Genomic DNA, 7606 nt, shown 5'->3' on the forward strand with positions numbered 1-7606 from the left:
CAGGCACGAATACATGTGCAACAATAAAATGTGGTCTAATGTGTCTCAGCCTCTGACCAATCAGTTTAATTCTCTTCTGTTGCAAATGAGCTGGGCCCAACTCAACTGGCTAGTCCTCCACATCTAAGCATTGAGGTCCCATATGGGCACCAGTTCATGTCCTGGTTGCTCCACTTCCCACTCAGCTCCCTGCTTGTGGCCTGGGAAACCAGAGGAAGATGGCCTAAAGCCTTGGTTGGACTCCTGCACTCACATAGAAGACTCAGAAGAAGCTCCAGGCTCCTTGCTGCTGACTCCTGGATCCTGGCTTCAAATTGATTCAACTCAACTCCAATAGCCATTTGGTTAGTAAGCCAACAGATGGAGGAAACTTCTGTCTCTCTTTCTCTCCATAAATTTGCCTTTCCAATAAAAAAAAAATACTTTTTTAAAAAGAAATCAATCCCTTGCTCCCAACCCCCACCTTCTTCACAGTGAGGAGATGGAATTCAGTAATTTCTTCACCAAAGGGTTGAGACGATATGAAAGTCAAGTTAAAATTGGCCTGGGAAGGGATGAAAGCTCTTTCTAAATGAGACTTTCCCCAGAATCCAAAGTGAAAGATCTCGAAAAGTAGGTCTGAGAACTGAAACTGTTTACACCCACATAAATTATTATCTTCACTGACACTAACATGACATTAAAATTCCAACATCTTTATTAGCATAACTTTGCTCTTCCAGGAAACTCTGGCACTGAAAGATAAATGTTGCAGACCCATTTTATGATGCTCAATAGATAACATCAAGTGACTAGTCTGCTTTCAAACCTTATTCTAATTTCACTGTGCTCACCAACTCCAAACGAAGGCATTATATGTATCATAATCTTTCCCAATCCTAGTAAGACCATCACAATGAGGCCTCATCTTTTTTTTAATATTTCTTTTTTATTGCAAAGGCAGACTTATAAAGAGAAAGAGAGACAGAGAGAAAGATCTTCCACCACTGATTCACCCCCTTAATTATTGCAATGGCCAGTGCTGAGCTGAGCTGCAGCCAGGAGCCAGGAGATTCTTCCAGGTCACCCAAATGGATTCAGGATCCAAAAGTTTTGGGCCATCCTTCTCTGCTTTCCCAGGAAATAAGCAGGGAATCGGATGAGAAGTGGAGCAGCTGAGACACAAACAAATGGGTTTTCATTGCCATAGGGCAGAAAATTAGGGTGATACACCATCATGCTGGTGCACAATGAGACCCCATCTTAAACTGGACTCCAAACCTCTAAATATCCCAACATTGCCCTCCCCACTCTGGGAAGCTGCTGTGATTCTGTCAGAGTAATCTTCCCTCAGATCTGGGTTAGCAAGGAACTCACTTCTGCTGCCTTAGGAGGGTGTTTCAATCATCTCTGCAGGGAATCAACATTCAATGGGCTTTTTCCAAGAGGCCTGCCCAATTCCTAAGCTGACTCGCCTTTCCCATCTCTCAAGACTGCCAGGGGTCAAGCAGCACCAGCATCCAGGATACCAGTAGTACAATGGCCCTTGTCCCTTGATAAGTTCCATTTAAGAGGACCCAGCCTCCTTTGTTCCCTTGAGCAGAAATTTTAAAATATATGTTCAAGGATGTCCCTTTTCAACTGTGTGGAACCCAGAAATATAGCACTTAAATCTCATTCATGCTGGCCCACCAAACAAGTAATCCCACTCTAGCTAAAGCCATCAGTGAGCCTACCTATCAGAAAATGTACATAGGGGAAAAATTGTGAATGCAATGCAAGTCAAAAAAACCTTTATTATAAGGTAAACATCAGCAAGCATTGGCAAAATGACACAGAGAAGAAAGTACAATGAATATGCAGAAATTATTTTTCCCTTTCGTCACTCCTTAGCAGGCAGTAGGAACGTCACAGAGAGGCAGAAACGAGCTCTGTCCTATAAAATGTCTACTTCCTTCCACTCTGACATGTGACCCACACTTTTGGTCTCCCCTTCTTGTGAGTGGAACCACAACAAGGAGCTCTGTTTTCCCATATGAACTTTGTTAACTAATAATTATTCAATCCATGTCACTCAAAAACAACAACAATAATCAGTGAGTGGTACAGCGTCTCCCCAGGACTTCAGAGGGGAGAAGGAAGATGGCGTTAACACTCACCCATATGTTCATTCAACTCAAAGTCTTATTGGGCAACAGATCCTTGCAGATAGTTTCTTAAAGCAGGAGGAGTGAAAACTGGATTCGAGTGAGGAAAGAATCAGCCCTTTCTCCTAGCCCTGCTTGGGGTCTGACCCTGACTCCCTGACAATCGAGCTCAGGCTTCCTTCTTCCCCCTCACTTATTACACACGGTCAAGCCTGACTCTAGCAAGAGGCTCCCAGACAATATCTCTTTGAACAAAAACAGCCTTTTTCCCCACAAATAAATTATTGTACTAACTGATGGGAAAATACCAATTTTACCAAATATCATATTTGGGAGGTAATGTAAACCTCTCCATAGAAGGCAACAACAAAAAGAAGCTTAAACAGTCTTCATGCCTACCCATAAGACAACGCATAAATCACAAGACGTCAGTGTTATGAAATCCCCATGTCTTGATAACAAGGGCTCAAGTAGACTTATGTGTACTCACATGGAAGAAACGGCCTACACAATGAGGAGGGAAGTGTGTGTGTGTGTGCATGTGTGCAGAGAAGAGGCTAGCTGACAAAATTAGGACTTGTGATTCCTAAAATGCCACTGTTATGGACTGAATTGTGCATAGAAAGCTATACACATGTATTCATCCCCAGCATCTCAAAATGTGAGCTTATTTGGACAGAGGTCACTGCATACAATCATTCAGATGAAGAAGAGGTCATGTGGAATGAGGTTAGGAGGTATAGTCATGGTCATTCTCAGGACACAGCCATGTGGGGTGAAGAGATACAGGGAGACCACCACGTGATGGCAACGACAGATTTCAGGGATATAGCTGCAGGCCAAAGAATGCCAATGACTGAACACTCCATCAGGTTGGACGTCTGACCTGGTGGTTAAAACACCAACTGGCACTTCACTGTCCTATCCTGGAAGGTCTGGGCTCAAGTCTTGGCTGCACACATAGTTCAAGCTTGCTGCTAATGGACACCCTGGGAGGTGATGGCTCAAGTGATTACGTCCCTGACATCCACATTGGATGCTTGGTTTGAGCTCCCAGCTCCAGGTTAGGCCTGGCCCAGCCCTGGCTGTTGCAGACAAGGAGAATGAACTAGAAGGGAATCTATCTTTGTGTATCTGTCTCTTTCTTTCTCTGCCTATTTCTCAAATAAATATGAATAAATTTTAATTTAAAAAATATATGAAGCAAAAGAAAACCTCCCAGAAGGTAGGAAGACACAGGACGGTCTTTTCTCTTTCAGGCTTCACAGGGAGTGTGGCCTTGCCAACCCCTTAATTTTGGGCTTCAAGCCTCCAGGAATCTAAACCTATTGATTTCCATTGCTTTAAGTCACAATCTTTCTTAGTTTCTTGTATAGCCGTTCTAAGGAAATGTATTCAGGAAGTCATGTCATAATCTTGGGCTACCAATGAAGACAAATCCAAAAGATATGAATCCCTGGATCCAGAGTTTCACTTCTGACAATGCTGCTGCAAAACCGTGATATGATTAAAACAGAACCATGTCCCACCTCCTTCCAAACCCATCATGAGCCTATCACACTCAGTGCAAAGGCCAAAGTCCTTGCAGAAATCTGCAAATCCTATGTCCTCTGGCTCCTCGTCAGCTCTCAGAACTTGTCTCCCACGACACTGCCCTCCCCCTCCAGCCATGTGGGTTTCCTACCTATTCCTGGGACCCACGAGTGTGTTTCCACTTCTCTATGTCTGGATGTCTCACATCCTGTAAGTCTTTCCTCAAGAGTGGCTTTTCAACAAGATCTCCCTTAGCCACCTGCTCCAGCATGTCACACAGTCCATCCCTGCTTTTTTTTTTTATTTCCCTCCTTATCTCTTATCATTCTTCATATTTTTGCTCATTTATCTTGTTTATTGTTTGTGCCTGTTCCCAGTTACCATGGCTGCATAACAAACCATTCCCAAACTTAGTGACTTAAAACGTGAGACAAACACTCATGAATCTGCAGTCCGGGCAGGGATCATCAGGAACTGCCCATGTCTAGTCCTCTCGGCACAGCTGGGGTTGTTCAAAGATCAGGAGCAAGACTCAGAAAACTTTGAAAACTTTGAAAACTCAGTCATGCACCAGTCTAGTACTTCATCTGAAAAGTCCCATGCTGGGACCAGGAACTTGTAACACACTTTGAGAATCTCCATCTTTCTGTTCTTTCTCAAAATTGCAGGTACATGGTTGCCAGATTTCTTACAGGGCCTCAAGGCTTGAAAGGCACAGGTTCCAAAAGAGAAGAGGCAGAAGTTTGTGCTGTCTTTTAGGGCCTGTCATACAGTAGCCATCTCATTTCCAAACAGGACTAGACAGACTCCCCCACCTCTTGACGGCAGAGTGTCAATGGCAAATGAAGAGCATTTGCAGTGGGCAGTGCAATGGGGGGAGTCATTTTTGACAATGTCATCTGTCACCACTCTCCTTATTAGAATGGACCAGGTGAGGGCAAGGATTCTGCTTCTTCAGTTCCGCCTACAAGCAGCTCCTTAGAAAAATGCCTGGCACCTGAGTGGTGAACCAGAGAGGATCAGCAAGTATCTGCATCCAAGTGGTCAACTGTTCGACCAGATCCTGGCCCAGAGGCTTCGGAGGGTGACACAAGCTGGGCAAGGAGCCAGGCTTGCAAGAGCGGAGGCCTGCAGATTGTCAACAAGAGGGAGGCAGGAGGGCTGACGAGAGGAGATGAGTCCGTGAGAGGTCTGAAGCTGAAGTCAAAGTAAAAGCAGCTTTTCGCCTCTCAACTTTTAAAACACAGGACCCAAAACATCAAAGGGTACTTCCAAAAGAGTTCTTGGAAAGAACTGGAATTTGAAAAGTTTATTTGGAGGCAAAAATATTTTCAAATCCATGTTCAATTGTCATGCACATTTTCCATGAAATTTTTGAAGAATCCCTTCCATACACAGATTTCAAAACATTTTTGCACTGGAATCTGTTCTCTTTTTATACTATTTTCCACAAAGTTTTTTGAAGTGCCCTCTTGTGCAAGCTGTTTTCAGTATTAATCAGCTTTCTTTCCCTTGCACTTGCCCATGCAGAGCTTATTGCTTGCATGGGGAGTGCTGTGAACCCACACCTGTTGGTTAATATTGCACTAAACATTTGGTCTTTGCTGAAAATATGTTGATAAATGCTTAACTAGCTCTCCAAGGGGAGAGGCAGGGAAAAAAAAAGCTCTAATTTTCTGATTGACAGCACTTGTCCATTTCTATAATCACAATCAATTTCTTTCTATTGGGGGGGGGGAGAAGAGTAAACTTTACATTTCTTAAATACTAAATACATACACATATATTTAATTATATGCAATTCATTTATTATCAAAGAAAGCAGAAGGGGTTGTTGGGTTGTTGAAGGTAGCTCCAGAAATGGAACATTCGAGCAAAGCTATTCACTCATCGTCCAGCCTCTATTATTATTTTTCGATTTATTTTAAATTCAGGGTTCTCATTTCACACCTGAACGATTTAGGGGTATAATGTGTACCACACACACATAGTTAAGGCCATCCACACCAGGCAACCAGTCTTCCCATTTCCTTATCAGTGTGTGGAGCCTGCCAGCCCCTTTCCTGCAGCTCTTTCTATGGAAGAGGATGCCTCACGCTGAGCCATGTCACTCCATTGTGCTGCAGAGCAGCAGAACCGTCAAGTTCAGCCAGCCACATTTCAGAGGCCACCATCCAAGGTCAAGCTGCCCTCCTGATGGGGCTGCCATTGCACAAGGAGATTGCACTCGCAGCCTGGGCAGCCCCGATTTTCACTTTCCACATTCCAGAATCTGTTCTGCTTAAAGACCCAGTTCACTGCCTCTTTCCTCCTCTAGCACACCAAGTTAAACTCTGATTGGTAGCTTTGGTTTTCTGTCCGCAAGGATAGCCAAGCTGAACAGCAGAATGACAGGATTTCTCTCTTTCTCCTGGCCAGAGAACAGGAAACCAGGGGTCCCAGGGACACACAATACTCTCACACCCCTCCCTTCCAAGGGCATCAACCCCTTGCACAAAGCCTAACTGGCAGGGACCCCTGCACTCAGGGCCCTCCTATTGACATTTTAATGGGAGCTACAACAACAAACACCCAAGGGAAGATGGTGGCTGGGTCAAGGCAAACCTTATCTTCCTCCCATAGTAAAAAGTTTGCATGAAGCAGAAGGAGATCTGCAAAGGCCGGAGGCTTCTTCTGTCCTTCCACTCAGCTATCCATTCTTCTCCATGTAGCTCCGTACTCATCATGCAACTGGGTTTCAGTCCCAGCCCTATTTTTGCTTCCAGCTTCCTGCTGATATGCATCACAAGAGAAAGCAGGTGATGGCCAATGTGCTTGAGTTCCTGCCGTCTACATGTTAAACTTGGATTGAGTTCCTGGCTCCTACTGGCTTCGGCCTGGCTCACGTACAGCTATTACAGATATTTGCAGATTGCATCAGTAGAGGTTCAGTAGATGTTTAGTAGAGTTCTAGTTCTCTTTCAAATTAGGAAAGAAGAAGAAGGAGAAGAAGAGAGAGAGGAGGAAGAGGAGAAAGAGGAAGAAGAAGAAGAGGAAGAGGAAAAAGAAGAAGAAGAAATTTAAACAACAAAATTAAAGGGCCGGTACAGTGGCATAGTAGACTAAGCTTTTGCCTCCAACACTGGCATCCCATATAGGCATGCCCATTTCTGATACAGCTCCCTGCTTATGGCTAGGAAAACAGCAGAAGGTGGCTTAAATACTTGGGTTCCTGAAACCAGGTGGGAGGCTCGGAAGAGGCCCCTGGTCCTAGCTTCAGACAAGCTCAGCTCCAGCTACTGCAGCCATTTGGGGAGTGAACCAGTGGTTGCAAGATCTCTCCCTCTCAGGCCTGGCACAGCAGCCTAGTAGTTAAAGTCCTCACCTTACATTTGCCAAGATCCCATATGGGCACTAGTTTGTGTCCCAGCTGCTTCACTTGCCACCCAGCTCCCTGTTTGTGTCCTGGGAAAGCAGTCAAGGACGGCCCAAAGCCTTGGGACCCTGCACCCGCGTGGAAGACCTGGAAGAAATTCCTGGCTCCTGGCTTCAGATCAGCTCAGCTCAGCTCCAACTGTTGCGGCCACTTATGGAGTGAATCAGTGAACAAAAGTTCTTTCTCTCTTTTTCTCCCTTCTCTCTGTAACCTTTCCAATAAAAATAAATAAATCTTAAAAAAAAAGATCCCTCCCTCTTCATGTGACTCTCCTTCTGTCTCTATGTCTTTCAAATAAAATAAATGCCCTCTTGAAAGAAAATAAGTTTTAAAATATTGATTAAAAATAAAGTTTTCTGGAAAACCCCATCCAGTGCTTCAGTTCCTATCTCATGGCCACACTACATAACCACTCTTCCCGTCAGGACAGTTTGAGAAATGGGTTTCTCAGCTGGGCACACACCACTCTAAATAAAATTGGAACTTTTTAGGCAATAGTAGTGTTTGTCTCCAGGTAAACCACATTCCAGGC

Source organism: Ochotona curzoniae, unplaced genomic scaffold (genome assembly GCF_017591425.1).
Source record: "Ochotona curzoniae isolate NIBS_2020 unplaced genomic scaffold, NIBS_Ocur_1.0 contig_430, whole genome shotgun sequence".
Taxonomy (NCBI): Eukaryota; Metazoa; Chordata; class Mammalia; order Lagomorpha; family Ochotonidae; genus Ochotona; species Ochotona curzoniae.